General features: G+C 35.0%; 1 long non-coding RNA gene across 3 annotated transcripts in view; it reads right to left on the bottom strand.

Annotated features, from left to right (window-relative positions):
* Positions 1–1,873: 1,873 nt before the first annotated feature.
* LOC129923934 (uncharacterized) overlaps positions 1,874–19,811 on the bottom strand; it is a 30,598-nt gene continuing 12,660 nt past the window's right edge. For all 3 annotated transcript variants that reach the window (XR_008775888.1, XR_008775889.1, XR_008775890.1), the window contains exons 3-4: positions 4,480–4,616; positions 1,874–4,300 (exon numbers count right to left, since the gene is read on the bottom strand). This is a non-coding gene — a long non-coding RNA (uncharacterized LOC129923934). The remainder of the gene's footprint in view (positions 4,301–4,479; positions 4,617–19,811) is intronic.

Raw genomic sequence — 19,811 nt, 5'->3', positions numbered from 1 at the left:
ACACATTTTACAACGTTCATTTTTTGTTCTAAAACTGTTTTAATTTTAACTTATAAGATAAGATAAGATAACTTTTATTGATCCAATCAAATGGAAATTCGGCTTGACTACAATTGACATCAGTGTAACTACTGTACAATAACAATATAGATGCACAATAAAGATGCACATACGAACGACATTCACACACGAAGAACACCTACACGCTTTTAACCAGTGCTTTATAAATAGACTTCTATGTACTTCTCGATGACGACAGAATGTTAATTTTTAATGTTGGTCATCCATTATTACTGAATGTTTTAATTTTCTTCTGTGGTACAATCATGTTTTCACAAAACTGATGTACGAATTAACAGTAGTGGTAAGTTCATCTGTCTGGGCAGTTATTTACAAATATGTCCCAATCTGTTTGCTCCAGACAACTTTGTAGCTGTAAAACAGCGTCACCAGACCATGACTGGATGGACTGTACTTCGGGTTTTGTTGTTTTTAAAACCGGTTTGTACGTGGGTGTAAGATGGGAAATAACGATCGAGATGTTGTGACGGACCTCGTATATGACGTGTATGGATGGCTTGTTTTGTGTCAAGGGGATGATTATTTTTGAATTGCCACACATTGGTCCAGCAGAGATAAATCGGGAGCAGACACGCAACGAGACAAACAATGGAGAAAGATACAAATGTTGAAAAATTAAAGAATATTTATTTACATAAATATACAAAGTAGAATAAAATAGGGGAGCGAATTGGCATCTATCTCTTTTCTGAAAGCTAAAAATCTAATTTTTTAAAAATAAATTATGCTAGCAGTTTTTTCATAAAAATACACCATTTTTTCAACTATTCACTATTAATAGTAACAAGCACTGGAGGCTTTTTAGTAAGGGATATGCATATTTACCATTTTTTTAAACACATTTATGCAAATGGATCTAGATCAGAAAATATTATTTTTTACAGTTATATTGATAAGTTATGTACGTTTTGTCATATTGGATTCCGCATTTCAAAAAATTTACTATGTAAATAAGTTGGACATAATTTAAAACAACAATTAATAAGTAGTTTTTCATATTATCGCGTGAACTGTAGATTGCAAATACGTTAATGAAACACAAAACAAAAGGAATTTTTTTACTAAAACTTTTTTTTTACTGAGGCCTTGAATAAGAGATTGATCCTTTTCAAAACAATTAGATCAATTAGATACTCATTATAAGACATCAGTTAGGCCCGGTTCACATTTAACTTCACATTCACTTTCACCTATCTCTTGGTCTGCTGGACCTTTGGGGCACCACACAGGATTTGTCAACCTTCTTTCTCAATTCTTCTCTGTCATTTGCCTTTGATAGAATTTTATTATGATATTCTTTCTGAAAATATTGAAACCTGCGATTTTTCCTGTCTGGGTGGACCTCTACGGGGGCCGATTTTGAGTTTGTGTTTCCACACAAACTGTCTTTGTAACCTTGTTTAGAATATATTGTAAGGTGGCTCTTTTTTTTTATGGGACTTTCATATATAAATATTTTTTCTAACATATTAAATGTACCTGACTTGGTGGACTACTTCTGATATAAATTAATACCGATATTCTTCTGAAAATATTGAAACCTGCCTTTTTTCCTGTCTGGGTGGACCTCTACGGGGGCCGATTTTGAGTTTGTGTTTCCACACAAACTGTCTTTGTAACCTTGTTTAGAATATAGTGTAAGGTGGCTCTTTTTTTATGGGACTTTCATATATAAATATTTTTTCTAACATATTAAATGTAAATGCATTTCCTCCCTGACAATTGAGATTATTATTGTTATTACTGATATAAAAAAGTAAAGAATTATATTAAGACATAATTATTTGGAAGTTCTTTAATATCATTCAATAAATGACATAATATACTGAAGAAATGATAAAAGTGCAGTATATTTGCTACAAGAAAGACCTAAAATTATCTGTAATATTACAAAATAACTTCTTTTTTTTTGTTCAATATAACACAATGATTTATAATTATAACAAACTACATTTTAACATTACATAGTCTTCTAACTACTATAAAAGTAATTTAAGTATTATTTAATACAGGAAACTTGACAATCATTTTAATATTTCATTGACTCACACTCTTTCTCACTTCAATGCCTTTTTGTAAGCATAAATTAACACTACCAAATATTAATAATGCTTTAGTCTTTATATTGAAATATTCTCCCATAAGGAAGAATAGGCAATTAGAAAAAATATTTTCTAAGACACACACGAAATGTCTTAAATAATTTTTGTTCTTTGCATTAGAAATAGGAGGTGCAGTAGCTGAGTGTCAGGACTGAGTTCTGGTCAGCCTGGGTCTCCTGTTTACTGTAGAGGAGAAGGGGGGCAATTCAGGTGGTTGATTTCAAAACTGTTATTGTTTTGGGTTGTTTTTATTTGGTGAGATGTTTTGTTGAACAATGTAACTCATGATAAGGCAGTGTGTTTTTGTTCCTAGTCCAGGACAGTTGGACTTTTTGGATATATATAGTCTAAGTGTAGACTCTAACTATTTTTCTGTATTATAGTGAAAATAATGTAATTAAACATGTTATATGTCGGTAAAGTGACATTCTGAATCTTATTTTGTCATTGTACGTGTCATTATGGTATTGTCCAGGACTTGGGTACATTTAGCATGACACATACATATATTAGTGGAAGAAGGTCTTGACACTGAGTGTTAAAGCGCTTGGCTTTTGAATAGGAGGTCCTGGGTTTGAATCCTGGCGAAGACTGGGATCTTTAGGATCTAACTGAGTTCAGCCAGCTCTAATGGGTACCTTACATTAGTCGGGGAATAACAAAGGAAGTTGGTCATTGTGCTGGCCACATGACTCCCTTGGTAACTGTGTGCAAAAAACAACAACAGATAATAACTACATCATCTGACTAATACATCGCAAGGTCTGAAAGGGGAATTTTACTTTTTTTTCCTTTTTACATCATAATTAATTTGCTTTCTCAACATAACATGTAACATTCAAGCCATGTAAGAATACATTTGTGGACTGTCACTAGCTTTTATAATGCTTCCATCATGTCTTTGTTAGATTCCTGGAGAGGCATCATTTCGGGTCATCTCCTGAGCAAATCAAAAAAGGAAAGACAGATACCTTCTTAATGTCCTATAGTATAGTCACAGAATATTAAATATGTATTTAAATTGAAAAATTAATGTCAAGTAATATTCACTACTAACACCTTTTGTAAAATGGTGTAAAATATTTTTCTTTTACAAAATTTAATTAAAGTTAATTTTAACTATTTTTAATTTCAAATATTTATTATTGCACTATTATAGCTTTAAAATTTGGAGCTATTTATTATTGCAGTTTTTTTTCTTTCACTATCAAGAAATCCAGCCAGAGTCCACTAAAGCCAACGTATTTTAATATTTTTAACAAGCTATGGTATTAACGTTTATTGAATGATATCTTCGTTTTTATATAGGGGAGTGACAGTTCCAGTCACTTGGTAACTCATCCTTAACTAATGAAGCTTCAAAAAGTATTTTAAACACTGGTGCAAGTTTATTATTAAGTTATTTAAGGAATACAGTGAGTCCTCACATAATGGCATGCCTCATTAACGATGATTTGAAGTCGCCACAGACTTTCATGATTAACCATTGATTCCAATATGCGGCTCAATTTCTAAGATACCATGGATGGCTGAGTGGAATTTTTAAATTTTGTGCGGTGCACGGATCAGTGTCAGCACAGTGGTGTGCTGTGTACAATAAGCTGGGCTGAGACTGCTCATTTTTTTTCCATTTATCTCAATTCTTCTTCTTCGTTCTTATTGTTATGTTGGAGCGTTCATATGACTAGACCAATACATGAGATGAACTGCGTAGTGGTTTCCAAATCAGGGAGCTCTCCATATAGTTTTCTTTCTATTGGGGTGTTTTGGGGCCTCTTGCTAAAGAAATCAGTTTTGGAGGACGTGGTCGGCATTCTCTGGCGATACTCCACATGGGCAGATTTCACTGGTTCCAATTTTGAGCTTTGTGCTGTGTACAATAAGCTGGGCTGAGACAGCTCTTTTTTTTTTCATTTATCTCAATGATTTAAATATCTTTTTTTTTAATTGCTCACATGTATGCAGCCTAAGTTCAAGTCTTTGTTTCAATTCAAATTCTAGACTATGCTCTGTAAATTGAATTGTATTTTTTTAAAATTGCAAATATGTTTATCTCCTGTCTTCAGCAGTAGAGCTACCTCACTTGTGTTTAATATCTTAGGCTCAAGATTGTCAATCTAGAAAAAGAAAAAAATATTTTGTCTGTGACAAAAAGATAATCATGTCTACTGTTAATCAGTCTGACAGGAAAATATATCTAATTAGACAACTGTCATAAAGTAAAACATATTTTAAAAAATCCTGTTAAAAATATTATAAAATTTGTTTATTTAAAAGAGGGATAGCTGGTACCTACCATTGGATTTAGTTTATGCCTTTCATGTAAAACTGTACTGTGAGAAACATCATATTCTTCAGGGTTCTCTTTTTCTTCTTTTTCTAATTGCATTTGTCCATTTCAAACATATATTAATTTTTTTTTTTGTTGAAAATCTGTTAGAGATTAAAAAAACAACAACTTATTGAGTTGTATATAAAATGTAATATAGTAATACATATCATTGCTTAACCAGTTTGGATCAAGATCTATCTGTTACAAGAGTAAACCTCAATTTCTCAGATATAAAATTGAAAATTAAGGTCTTAATTGATATTATTAGAGCTAAGAAATAATGGATCACCTTATGATAAGTTTATAATTTATATTTTCGCTCAATTAAGATTAGATCTAAATCTAATAGTTTGTTTGTAAAATGTTTTACATGTTTTGAATGTTCTTTCAAAGTTGAAGATAATTTACTTTACAGGACAATAGGGGATGGGAGTGGGTAGGGTTTGAGCCCGGGACCATTGATAAGTCCAAACGACAGACCAGCATACAATTAATGCATACTGCACAACCAGGCAGCATTTGTTGTACTATAAATAGTCTATAAATAGTCTAGTCTATATCAAGGAGAATATAATAGGTACTGTTAAACTACTAGATTTAGTTCTTTATAAGTGTATGCAGTGACATCACATATGTAGATCCAGGCCGCCGCTAGGGTTGTGGCCGCCTGCGTGCTAAATTTAAAAATGGCGCCTCCCTTTTTTTCTAGCAAAAGAAATGTATTACAATTAAGCTGGACCAAAAGCACCCGTTGATTTAAATCCATGTTTTATAGAATTTTCCTTCTTTATTTCCTTTCATATTCACGCCGTTGTCGTATCCCTCAAGTTTTATTTCCTATTTTGTATTTTTTCTGTCGCGACGTTACAAATTCCTTCTCCAGTTGTGTCTGTAAATGGGCGAAACCCCAGAAAATGTTCATGTATTGCAACACGAGATGTATAAGAACCAGTAGCAATACTAATAGTGATTAGTTCGGTATGAGACATATCTGGTGTAGAATCTAATGTTTTTTTAAAGTAGACCTATTTGTGTGCTTATACAATTTGTCTATTTCACTGAAATTTTGAAATAGCCTGTATTAATTGATACAAATACTCTTTTGTTTGTGTTCAATGAACTATTTGTGGATCTTTTAAAAACGATAATAGTGCCGATAATAATTCGTTCTATCAAGGATTGCTAAGGCTGCTGTTCAAAATCATGCATTCTTTAATGTGTTGCATCTGTTGTTTTCTTTTCAAGAGATTTTTTTTTACATATTCACAGATTATAATGATTGTATTTTGGACAGATGTGCATTGTGTTCACAATCATCTGACATACGCGAGGTGCCTACATAATTTATCCAACTCATCGCTGAATATTTTTCTTGAATCGATAGAAAAAATAATCCAAAGTCACTTATACAATGACTTGAAATAAAACTTTTTAAGGCAGTGTTTCTCAAACATTTCGGGGTGGTGAAAATTTTCGTTCGAGTCCCCTTAAGAAGTTGGTGACCAAGTGGAGCGATGTAAAACGAGCCTTTTTTTTTTTTTTATATAGTGTTGCCTACATAATTTTTAAGCGTGTAAAAAGTTCTTTCTCGAGACAGAATTAATCGATAGGCGGGTTTCCGCTCCAGTCGGTCTGATTTCCTGCCGGGCCCCTGCGCTGAGCGTATTCTGGGGTTTTTAGCTTCAGAAATTTGTTCTCCAAGCATTTACACCTTTTTCTCGTAATAAGAAGAAAGAATATAGAAAAAAAGGCCAACATTAATGAGTTTTCTTTTTGAACGCACTATTAATTCTAGTACAAAAAAATCTAGTAATAAAGAGGCAGCCCTGGTCAATAGTATTATTCGAGGGTCATATATATATATACAGCGCACGGACGTCTGTAATGGGCGTGATCTTTTTTAAGATCATCTTCTTCACACACACAAAATTGTCCCTATAATGAAGTGCAATAGTCGGAAGAAATTTGATTAATCTCAGATAGGAAAATCCAGAAGAATCACACTAGCGGTGACGTTTTGAAATGTTTTCTTCAAAAAAGTTTTAACCCATATTGATGCATACGCATCTCGCAAAAACGGTCTACATTTGACAAGGTCTTATTAAAAGATGAAACAAAGTCTTTTACTTAAGATATTTTAATTTGTAAATATTGGTAATATTCAGACACGGTTTAATAACTACAATGAAAATAAAACATTTTTTTCGCCGCCCTCTCCCCCCCCCCCCTCCTTGTTGTTGGTCGGTCGTTAGGTTAGATCTACATCTATGATGACCCAAAAATATTCTACGCCATTTAACATAAAAGTAATTTTTTTTTAACAATTAATTTTTAATTATAAGATCTACTTACTTATATTTATATGTAGTAAGTAGATACTAAGAAAAAAAATGTTTTGACTGATCTGCTTCTGTAAGCGTCATCCGAAACAAATATTACAGATAACCCGCGAAAATTCAAGATCAGAAATATGTAGGCGCTTAAAGAAAAAACCTTGGGGGAATTCCTTAAGCGCCACTCCATTTTTTCTTATTAAATGTTTCCAAAATAGCTTCTCATATACAAATATCGTTTTCTTTTTTTAAATATTTTTCTTAAGGATATTGGAATAATTAGAATTTCTGTTAAATCTTAAAATATTTTAGTAATTTTTTTGTGTTAAACTAGAAATTTTAAACAATAAAGGTAATCTTGGAATAATGATTTGGCCGCCCCCTAACATTCGGCCTCCTGCGTGCAATGCACACATTGCTCAATAGGTGGCGGCGGCCCTGTATAGATCTATAGCTAATATATACATAGGTGTCTAGAGGAGCTCTGGGATCTCCCGAAGCGCGGGGCTGAGCCCCGCCGCAATGCGCTATTTCCAGTATTGAAAGCCAACAAAATGTATATTCTGAGGTATCTTTACTGCATTATCCTGCTATTAAAAAGTTTTATTTCAAAAACCTAATCTGCTATTCTTTCTTACTTAGATACTCAGGCGCCGTTTGGCGCATTGGGCGGCAAGCTGTTTTTACAAAAATCTGTCGCTGGCAATGTCTGAAGCCTCTTCCCACCTGCTCAAAGTTTATACCTGTTTACTCTCGTGCATAATTTTCGGGAATCTTGGAACTAGCCAACTAGTTGTTCTTTTTCTTGTGACCTCTGTCAATTAACAGTCAATCATCATCGATCTGTTCTAACACTTGATAATTTTCAAACAAAAAAAAGTTTGTTCGCAGATGAATGTGGTTCCAAGTAATGTGAAAGTTTAACTGCAAATGTTTTTTTTTAAACTCCAGCGAAAAAACTGGCTGGAACTTCTTTTTCAGATCATAATTTACTTGGAGGTATTTCCTCTGGAGCTAAATCAGCTTCTGCACTAGATGGTAAGCGTAGGGTATCGAAAACTGGTTTCAAGTTCTTGACCTCTTTGCTTTCAAATTCCACAATCAAGGAATCCAAATAAGTCTTGTACTTTTCAACCTTTTCACTAGAAATAGTTTTCTTTCACCAATGAAAATGAGAAAGTCTAATTTCACTTGCTGGCCTCAAGAAATGGAATAGCTTTGTTTGAAAAGATTTAAGATGCACATACATTTCATGTGCAAATAACATGTTGCAATGATTCCAACGATAAACATGAAGTCTGTCTTCAACTCTTCATTAGAAATATTAGTAACAAAGTCACAGTCAATGTCCTTCAAAAAAACCTAACAATTTATTCATTGAGATTCCATATTATTCTAATGCTAGGCCAGTGGATACTACTATTACCGAACATCGGAATGTTTTGTTTCCAAATCTTCAATTACTTTTCGGAATAGCCTTAGATAATTGGAGGCCCTCTACAAAGTGAATTTGGTAGCGACAAATAAAATAAAAAAAAATAAAAATTAACCTCGACAAAACTAAGAGTATGCAATTTATTAAAAAAAGCTAGTGTACTAAAACGATAACAGTGAGGATTAGTTTCGCTTATAAATTTGATAGAACAGAAAGTCTTGTACGAGCCCCCCCCCCCTCAGGCAGCTGTATAGTTCGCATAAGCCTAAGGCCGGCCCTATGCCAAAACTTTTTTTTTCTGTTTTGTGATCTTTTAACTTGATATTAAATGCAGCTTTATGCAACTTTCCTGTTATTAGTTTATGATTGGGAAATTGTTCTTTATTTTATCAATAGCCTCTTTTGCTCAGGCTAAGTATGGGCTCCATAAGTTGTTACCCTTGCCATCTCATACAAGCCAACCCAACTCTTTTAACACAGTTCTTCATAGCATTCAATAAATACTGGCGTGAACTTGTGTCTTTGACTGAATTTTTCGAATTATTGCCATTTAAAATAATCTTCGTTTACTTTAAACTTTTTAGAATGACGTTTAGAGACATTGTTTCTTTAGCCTCTTCATTGTAATTGATAAGAATCAAAAGTTTTAATAAATTAAAGATATTTACAATTAAAGCATAAAGCACTTCGGCGGGCCGCATGTGGCCCGCGGGCGTAATTTGCCCACCCCTGCTCCAGTTGAAAACACGGTTAATGTTTTAAAGTTAATGTAAAAGTTGAGATGACGTGCAGGATAGTTTAAGGAAAATTTTTAATTGTTTAAATATTTTTTTTTACAAATTGCAGTGCAGGGTAGGCCACAATTGGTCATTAGTCATGGGGGAACCAGGTGATAAGAACCCCTACGCCCCATGCAGTGTCGTATTTAGAGCTGAAAAGACCTTAAGCTATTTGAGATATATGACCCCATATAAGTCAAGATATTGTATGTAACTACTAAATATTTCTTGGAGGCCCTAAGCTAGAGCTTATGTTGCATAGAGGTAAAATCCGACCCTGGTCCCATGGTTCTTACACCATCGGGTGTGGGTCCCTAAATAGTCGTGGGCCCGGGTTCATTGAGCCCCTTCGCGCCATGGATGCTACGCCACTGTGGTAGGGGGTTTTAAACTCAAAACTTCATTGGCTGCGCTGCGGCAATTGGTGTTGGTGGTTTAGTATTAAAATCTCTAAAAAAAAAAAACAACAACAAAAACAACAAAATCAAATAAAAAAAAATCAGTCACTAATTTCCGATCCACCCCCCTGCGGGGGGGGGGGGGATTTCATTTCGGAAGGGGGGGTTGAACCCCAACCCCCCCCCTCCTGGCTACACCCATGCTCAGAGTCAATCTACGACTAACGAATATTGCTACTAGTGACTACTACTCTAGGCTACTACTCGTCTTCTCTAGACCTTGATCTAGTCAGGTGATTATAATTAATCTAGATATAAATGATTAGTCACCTAAAAGGGCTTGTCCCTTTGGCGCCTTGGACTACGAGCGTTAGAATAATTTCTAACTGTAGTGAGTCAAAGAGTATATATAAGTAATTTAAAGCTACTTTGTAAGTTAGAGCGATCAATCTTTTTTATTGATAAAATTCAAATTTATACCAATTAAAATAACAATTGATATGTATTACTGGAACCACCAAACACACTGGAAATTTGTGTGTGTGTGTGTGGGGGGGGGTGTTTTTTTTTTTTTTTTGCAGGTTCTTCATCCGTTGCTACGGATATTGTGTTTCATGTAGGAATTTGTTGTTCTTTGAAGAAGTCCTTCAAACATTAAATATTAATTAATAGGCCTTAAGTATCACTGTAAAAGTTTTCGTTAAGAGCAGTTTCTTATGTATATCTTCATCTTTCACGTCTGGCTCAAATATTGGGTCTCCGGAACTGAAACAGGAGAAGGGGCGAAGTAACTGGGATCTAAAACAGTAAGCTTGGGCAGGATGGACTCATTAGCTTAGGCTTACAACCCACCTAGCGGGGGGGGGGGCTGAAATCAAACTTCTGCTGCCTTGCAGATATACCCAAACATGGGCACTGTTTCGTGGGTCAACCCCGAGGAATAAATGAGGAGCCGAGGACCTTAGGCAGTATGCAGCACACAGAGCCATACCCTGTCAGAGCCTGCGAGGTCGTTGATCCCAAACTGTATATGTTGTTTGCAAAGAATTACATAAGGCAGTGACGCCCAGCCTTAGTCGACCTGCGGGCCATTTCAATTTCCAACACTCGTGTCGCGGGCCACATCAACGAAAAAGTTAAAAAAAAAAAAAAAAGAAATGAAATTAAACCTGAAACTATTTGATGAGAAACCCGTGGATCTAGTATCCGTAGCTTTACAATCTATTATTCGTAGATCAAATCAAGAATGCCGCCATATTTGTTTCATAATGCCGTTTATATGTTGCTGTTTTTAAACAGTTACACTTTCTTTATAAAACAAACATATTGGCTTATGATCATGTCTCACAAAAAAAAAAGTAAAAATCCGTTCACCTTTTCCTGGTACCAATCGATCAGAGAAATAGTGAGGGTAAAGACACATTTTCAACCTTTTTTTTTTTGTTGAGGCGGAGGGGAGTTCTCTACACTTTGTGCCGACGTTTTGGCGGGCCGGATGAAACCACTTCGCGGGCCGGATGTGGCCCGCGGGCCGTATTTTGGGCATCACTGACATAAGGCTTTTGTTATAACTCATACCTCCAATGTGCCTACTGTATTGTTGCTTAAAGAAATGTGTTTAAAATAATATCAGATGTACATTTGTGTAAAACATTTTTTAAAACTACTTTAACAGCTGGTTAAATCAATGTTTTATTTATAGTGTTTTCTGTATTTGGCTATAAAGAGATCTTTTAAGACGCTCACAAACCATCATCTTCTCTATATGACGTTGAAGAGAGATTTTGTGGGTCTATTCAGAACTTAATCTTTGAGAGTTGGAAAGTTTTTCTAACCTTTATGTTTTTGTCAGGGTGGCACGTCTCAAATGATCCTCCGTCGCAATTAGTTTCATATCGTCATAAAAAGGGCACTTGTCAACCGCTTGTTTGACAAAAGAAATGAATCCCAACTTTAAATAACCAATGCTGTATAATCTACATTTCTTTTTGATACATGTAGAAAAAAATAGATCCCTCGTAGACCCCTTGAAACTCTTCATAGACCCCTGGGGTTCTATATAGACCACTTTGGGAATCACTGATCTAGACCTACATATTATTTTAGATGAGATTAGTAGATTTATGTTAGTAAATTAAGTGGAATAGATCTATTGTTCTAAAACTCGCAGGGCCTGTCCTACAGATTGAGGGGCCCTATGCAAAACGGATTGCGCGGGGCCCAGTCTAGGGATAAGGAAAAAACGTGAAAATTAAGAGTGTATTAGAAAATAAGTTTGTCTTTGCATTTTATTCATTATTTACTACGTACAAAATCACTGTCAATTTAACTTTACGAGCTATCCACAGTCGATAATAGTTTTCCAACAAAAAGTCAATAAACATACAGATCTGCCTTTTAGATTTACTATCAACAAGCAAAAAATCGCATTTATTTGTTTTTTAAGAGGTCGAGATAGATTTAGATCTATATTTGTATGTCAGTGACTTATAAAGTAAATTAAATATTTTATCTTCTTGTTTAGGTTGAAATTCCCCTTATTATTACATTTTTATTAAATGAAAGCTGACAATGCCCTTTTTTTTTTTATCGCAAGTAGGATTGGCGTTTTCCAAATGCAATAACACCCCGAAATTACAAATTTGTCTGTTTTTAAGGATATTAGTTTTCGAATGATTTTTTATAATTTAAGGAAATTTTCATGACTTTTTTTGTGTATATTTTGCAATTTGAGTTGAATTCCAGGTACCCTTTAATAACACGTTTAAATGGATTAATTTAATAATTTACAACTAGAATTCGCGCGGGGCGTATGAAATTGAGGTGCCCACTGCGGCCGCATAGGTTGCAGTGGCTTAGGACCGGCCCTGGCAACTCGTACAACACAGCAGACAAACTTACGAAAGCCGTCAATTCGCAATAGATTCTGCGTATACACCTACCGTAAACGCCATTCACTGTTCGGCGTATACCGTAGGTGTAGTCATATCATCACATGGACACATATGATTCGTGAAACATTCAAATAAATAGTAAATTAACACTTCACTCATCATTAATCTTTGGAATCAATGACATTGTTATTAAGTAGACCATGGGCGTAGCCAGGATTTTTTTTCGGGGGGGGGGGGGTTTGGGGGTAATTTTTTCTGCCCCCCCCCCCCGAAGATTTTTTATATATATATATATATATATATATATGTGTGTGTATATGTTTGGATGGATGGATGTGTGTGTGTGTGTACATAATTAATCTCTATGACCCTTTATTCTTTTGGAAGACGTTTATTTTGCCCTAGAATAGGTTCTTCCTGGAGTTAGTAAAAAAATTGTAGACTCCTCGCCCTTGACAGCAAGAGTCTGGGGGAGCGCTGAGAGTTCCCCCAGTGCGGGGCGTAGCCCCACCGTCAAGCACTATTTCTGGTATTTAAAGCCAACTAAATGCATATTCTGAGGTACCTACAGTGCCTTATTTTGCTATTAAAAAGTTTTATTTCAAAAACCTAATGTGCTATTCTTACTGATAGACCCTCCCGCGCAGTTCGACGCATTTGCTGGCAAGCTGTTTCCACAAAAATCTGTCACTGGCAATGTCTGAAGCCTCTTCCCACCTGCTCTGAGGACCTCCATGAAAGTGTGGCGCCAAGTTGTAGTAGGTTGTTATGCGTAATTCATTTTGTCGGAGAACATGTCCCGCAAACCTCATGCGACGCTCTGTCACAACCTTACTAAGGGGTCGACTCCATTTCGTCATAGAATATCCTTGATTTAGACCCGATCTCTATAACTGACTCCTAAAATCAGACTTAGCCATCTTTGTAGAGCCACATTTGGTGCTTTTCAATTTCATTTCACTTTATTAATGGGGCTCAGCCACTGGTAGACATGTGTAACTTCTCTTGACTACGATCTTGGAATTAGGTGACTATTTTACTTGACATGTTATATTGAAAAGAGAAGTTTTATAGTCAAAATCATCTGTTCGGGGGTTTTAAACTAAAATATATCTGGAGTTTGTTTGTTTTTTTTTAAATTCAAAACCACTTTTAGCTACGTCATAGAATTTGGTGACTGTAGTTTGCTTTAGAAATAATATTGAAGAGAGAGGCTTTCAACCTTAAAACGCTCTGTAGGGGGATTTTAAACTCAAAACTATCTAGAGGGGTTTTAAGCTTTAAAAAAAAAGCCATCTGGAGGAGAGGGGTTGAAACTCAAAACCCCCCATTGGCTTGGCTACGCTCAAAGAATTTTAGTGTGTAATTTGATTTTTATTATATATTGAAGGTGTATTTTTTAGCATCAAACCCCTCTGAAGGGAAATTAAACTTAAAACACTCAATAGGCTTGGCTACGCTCATAGCATTTTGATTGCGAAATTATTTTTTTTTTATTTTGAACATTTATTTTTTAGCTTCAAACCCCGCTGGCGGGGGGTTTAAACTAAAAACCCCTTTGGCTATGCTCATAGCTTTTTGAGTGCGTAATTTTCTTTTTTTTTATTAAAGAGGTATTTTTAGCTTCAAACCCAGCTGTAGAGGGGTTTAAACTCAAAACCCCTTTGGCTACGCTCATACAATTTTGAGTGTGTGATTTGCTTTTTATATTGAAGAGGGGTTTATCGTAATTTTGGAGAGGGGTTTAAAATCAAAATTTTCCTTAGATGTGCTCTTGGAATTTGGGGATTGTCGTTTGCATTTTTTTGTTTTATAAAATAGGGGGATTTAAATGCAAAACCCACTTTTAGGGTGTTTTGAGCTCAAAACCCCTTGGTAGGGGTTTCAAACTGGTAGGGGGGTTTTAAACTTTAAACCCCCTAGTAGGGGTTTTCAAACTCAAAACCCCCTGGTAGGGGGTTTCAAATTCAAAATCCCTTGAGACCCCGTGGTAGATGGTTTCCAACTCAAAACCCCCATAGTAGGGGGTTTTAAACTCAAATCCCCTTGGCTGTGCTAGGGCAAGTGATGGTTTAGTATTAAAATTTCACCTAAAATAAACAAAATTAAAGCAAAAGATCAATCACTAATCTCCGACACCCCCCCCCTCCTGGGGGATGCCCATGAAGTAGACTATATCTAGATCTCCATTTCAGATCGTATCTATATGAGAAGTCTAGATTCTATCTTGAGATTCAATTGTCTCTAGTCTAGATCTAGCTCTACCTTACTTAAGTTTATTAGCCTAATTATTTGATCTAATAGGCCTACATCTACTATCTAGATTATTCTATATAGAGTCTCTATATATATATATAAATATACTACAAATAAATATTACGAGCTATCTTGGTCGCAAAACGTTGAAATCAAAACCGACATCCAAGCGTGCTTGAAGCACCATCTGTGTAGGTACCACATAATTTGTAAAGAGATCTTATAGTGTCCCAAACACAAACCAATTTATTAAATATATAACGTGCTGTAGAGGTTGTTTCAAGAGGTTTGTAAAATAGAGACTCGTCTTGAAAATCACGTAAACCAATAATTGTTAACAAGCTGCAACGTCTTTGAATTCATCAAGCTGGATGCTAATTAATGGCAGCGGAGAAGATATCATTGCCTGAATTACCTGATAGATAATATCAGCAGAACTATTCTCAATGGGAAAAGTTTCATTAGATAAGAAAATTGCACTAAATTTAGTAACGAATTCGGCTCCATTCATAACTCAAACAATGTCTAGACCGCTGGTAATCTCAACTTCTTGTCAATGTTGTGAGATTTCAAAGCTCTGTCCATTCAGAGAGAAACCAAACAAGAAGCGATAACGGCTGCCGATTTGATTTTGAGTTTAGATTTTTGGACTCTGTGAGCTTTAAAACTAAACTACTGGGTGTCCTCTTTACAAAAGCTTAGACGTCTCTGTTTGCTCTGACTTCATAAAACCAGACCGCAAAAAAATCGTCATTATATTTTGTTTCTAACCTTCTTTGGTTCAAGATCCACATCCTGGGATGTTCCGTAATGAATAGATTACCTTCAATAGCATGGACTAGAAAACGATGACGTATTAATAGTTCCTATTAATAATCTCAAATCTTCACCATTGAAATAATTTTTGATTCCGCAATGGACAAAGCGTTTGAAAAAAAGAAGTAACAACCAATGGAAAAATATGTCTACCTTTAAGCAATGATGTTACACTCACTAAAAGTGCCCTCTGTATCGTCTGGTAAAAAGTTTGTGTTTTTAACTATGTCTACCATAATTTTTATTTCGTTTAATTGACGCTTCACAATCGTTTAATGAGTTATCTGAAATGTCGTAATCTGCCCTTTACTTTATACTTTAGATTGTAATTGTATACCATCTATGGTAATGTGTTACAACACGTAGGAAATGACAAAAAAAAATAATTTCAGTGAAAAATTGACGAAAAAACAAAATTTCCGATGGTCTTAGACGACCCCTGGCAAATGGTCATTCGAGCCCCAAAGGGGTCGCGACCCACAGGTTGAGAACCCCTAATCTAGTGGCATTTTAGCTGATATATATATTTTTTTTAATTCAAGATTTCAAACAGATCTTTGTTTAGAGAACTTCAAAGGCTTCTGAAGAAATTGCGACAACTGTTGACGCCTCTTTCACTCCAGACGAAAATTGTTTTTGTCAATGTTGCTATGAGCACCATCGAGATTGATTTCAATCTTAGGATTTAATAGTTGGGATAGCGACAATATTCATATTCACCTACCACATCATGTTATGATCATATCGTGTAATTATTTCTTGAACTATCACGTCCAAGGAAAAATAAACCCCAATCCGTAGCTCGTTCTTATGTGTTTCTACAGAATGTTCACATTTTAGGCTTGGCTTCTTTTTATTGTGGCCAATACGTCTTTGATATTCTGCACTAATCCTCAGATCTCAGAGCACATACTTTCGCTGAAGGTAAGAATGGCTTCAGTGTTGCCCTTCCGACTAGTAGCTATCGATGTTTTTAATGTTTTCCATTAAAGTGAACAGTCTCGTATTGACGATCATTGTTTTTGAAGGTAGACTTACCCGTCGTTTATTTCAGTTAATTCAGGGGCCAAGAATCCAAAATAGGTGAGAAAATTAAGACTGCATGGCAACTAACAATCCGCCTACTTAAGAGATTTTGTCTTTACAATTCTTCTTCAACTCGTTCGTAATGCCCATTGAGGGCCAGATTCTGCTTTAAGAAAAAAGGAATGATATCCAAGATTCATTTCATTAGCAGATTTTTACCTTTAGGACTCTTTGGTCATTGCCGTCAACCATTTTAACCAGAGAAGACAATTTCTCCATCTAAGCTAGAAATGTGATCGCCAGCCAGACTTATCAATCTTAAGCATTGGCCATAATATTGACAGAGTGGTAAAGTATTTTGTTTAGAATCAAATACAATAGTTAATGTTTGTTCATGTATGTACAATGTGTGCAGTTTTTACTGAGAAATTTTGTGCTCAGTTTGATGCCCCTCATCACTTGATGCCCCGTGCGGCCCACAATACCCGCACATAGCTAGCTACGCCACTGATATATATCTAGAAAAATTATATAGCTAGTCTAGATCAGACTCAGTAGATCTACTATCTATACAATATTAATTATACTTCTACTTATAAATCTACTTTTCAACGCCAAGACCTATAATATACTAATAGAGTATACTAGACAAATCTACTCTAAAATCAAGATCAAGTCTAAGACTCCAGATCTAGACTACAATCTAGTTACAATCTAGAGTAAATTATAATTACCGGTATCTTCAATTCTATTTTCACAGCATGTGCAAATTAAATTTATACTCTAGAAGAAGATCTGAGCCTATAAGCTACTGATTCTATTGTTACAATAGTAAGTCTTTGATTCGAATTCGACCTAAATATATATATATATATGATTATATAGATTACAGATTCCAACTAGATTTTATAGATCCATGACTATTATGAGATGCTCATGACATGTGTAATATCAATTTTTTCAACGCAACTATCATTAATGGACTTCATCTCTAACAACTTCATGTTTATTCATACATTCACATGCGATTTGCGATTTTTTTTTATATTAAAAGGCTTAGCATTTTTTGGGACCAATGTGTCACAACGGCTGCGAGGAGAAATCAGGGATACACGACCCCTTGACTCAAGAAAACATTAAGAACAGACACAAAATAGACAGTGGGATTCATAACAAACAAATATTCACAATTGATTAAAGTAACACACTAAAAAATCACTTACATTTTTTTACTACAATTATTTTTGTGTCGGAAAATGCCGGGTACTTGATTAAGTTAGTCCTCAAAAGACTCGTCAAATAAAATACTGTAAATGTGTAGTTTCACAGGCTTAATTTTGGTCTTTTCTTTTTATAGCCTCTATCGGGTTTGATCCCAACTACCCGTATTTTTGTGCATAATTTTTTTCTCTATCAGGTACACTTAAATTCACAGCCCAATAATGTCAGTTTAATTGTAAATTAGAATTGCAAAATGCAAAAGATATATAAGGAATAAGGTACTCAATTTACTAATTCTAGTTTTAAACCAAAAAAAAAACGAAACGTATCCGCGCAACATAGCCAAAAAAATTGTGTAGCCTATCGGAAAATGCCTGGTACATGAAACAAGCTAGTCCTAAAGAAAATACACAAATCTTGGATTAAAGACTCGCCAAATAAAGCACTGTAAATGTGCTTGTTTCAGGTCTTTTCTTTTTAAAGCCTCTATCGGGTTTGATCCAAACTCCCCGTATTTTTGTGCTAAATTTTTTTCGCAATAAGTTACACTTAAATTCACAGCCTAATAATGTTAGTTAAATTGAAAAAGAGAATTGAAATATGCAATAGATATATAAGGTAAAAGGTACTTCTAGTTTTGATCCTAGAAACGAAAAGCCTCCCGAGCAAAATCGACAATTGAAAAGTGTTGTTGGGGGCAGGCAAACATAACTCAACATTTCCTCGGTCTATTTAACTGGACTTTTCAAAAACTTTATCGTATTTTTCATGTGTTCTTTTTGATGTTTTATGTTTTATTATTTCAAGGAAGATTATCCACAGTTTTCTATTGGTTGCTATGTAAACTAAGAAATTACTGGAACACTGCAGCAAGTTGACAAACTCCGAAAACGAAACGAGAAAGTAGGTCAAAGTAGGCGTGAGCGTACTTGATGCAAGCGTGACAGAAAGTGATATTAATGTATTCACTGTATGTGCCAAGGTAAAAATAAGACAGGAGACTAGCAAAGTGCGAGTAGTTTGGGGTGACCAATGTTGCTTCTGTTTCCCTGCTGTTAGTTTAATTCGAGACATCATTGTCAACTTTATTTTAATGGCTATAAGTAGGCAACCAATGGTGATAAAACAAATTGGTAGCCAGGAGAGAAAGGTTTCTATAAAATATGCAGTAAACATGTAAAGGAAGCTGTAATTTTTCATGAGCACATCTGTAGCCCAGGGAATAGAGACGTATTTCTCTTTCGAAACTTGAAAGTAAACCAGTCGATTAAAAAACAGAGTGAGTAAAAAATATGGCAACCAAAAGAGAAATGCCGCAGCACAGCTTGCTAGCACTGATTTGGTTGTAACAATCTTTTTAAAAGTTACAGGAAAATAGACGGCTAGCATTCTCTCTACTGTGATGATCATAGGAATAATGGCATTAACGCTGTGTCCCCAGGAACCAATAAATAAACAGATTTCTTGAGAGAAGTAAAGAAACATATTGAGTTGAGCATTGTATTCCCAAGTGCAATAACCTGGTTTAAATTTGTCAGGTCCAAAAAACCTCAAAATATGACCGAAATTCAAGTCATGAATCAAATTCATACTGTCAGCCAAAGCAAGAGCAAAAAGGAGTATGTTTGAAGGTTTTCCAAGTCCAGATTTCTTCAATATAGCCATACACAAGATGTTCATTGCTTGTCCAAACAAGGCTAATATTGGATTAACGAAACATAAGAAGACTTTATAGAGTTGGATGAACTGGTTCTCTTGCGACTCAGAAAAACAAAACAGAACCAAGTCATTTTTGAAAGAACTACTTGGTGTTGTGGGATTAGATGTGTTCATTGTTGAAATTATTTTATCTGATACTTGTGACGAGACTTCTGAGACTTCTTACAGCAGGCTGGACTCGGAATGTGAGAGACACGTTTTTAACACTTTTATTTCTTTGAATACCTAAGACAGTGTAATACTTTCTTTCTTTGAATACTGATAGCAGTTTAATACCTTCTTTTTTGTGAATACCTAAAACAGTTTCATACTTTCTGTCTGTGACAGCCTATGACAGTTCATGATTGTGAGTAGACAATGACATTCAAGTTAGTTTTCAGTTTATGCTTTACATTTATTGACTAGAAAAATGTTTTTTT

The sequence above is a fragment of the Biomphalaria glabrata genome, chromosome 18 (assembly GCF_947242115.1).
Source record: "Biomphalaria glabrata chromosome 18, xgBioGlab47.1, whole genome shotgun sequence".
In the NCBI taxonomy this organism is placed as follows: Eukaryota; Metazoa; Mollusca; class Gastropoda; family Planorbidae; genus Biomphalaria; species Biomphalaria glabrata.
The sequence above is the reverse complement of the archived record's forward strand: the minus strand, read 5'-3'. Positions and strand labels throughout refer to the sequence as shown.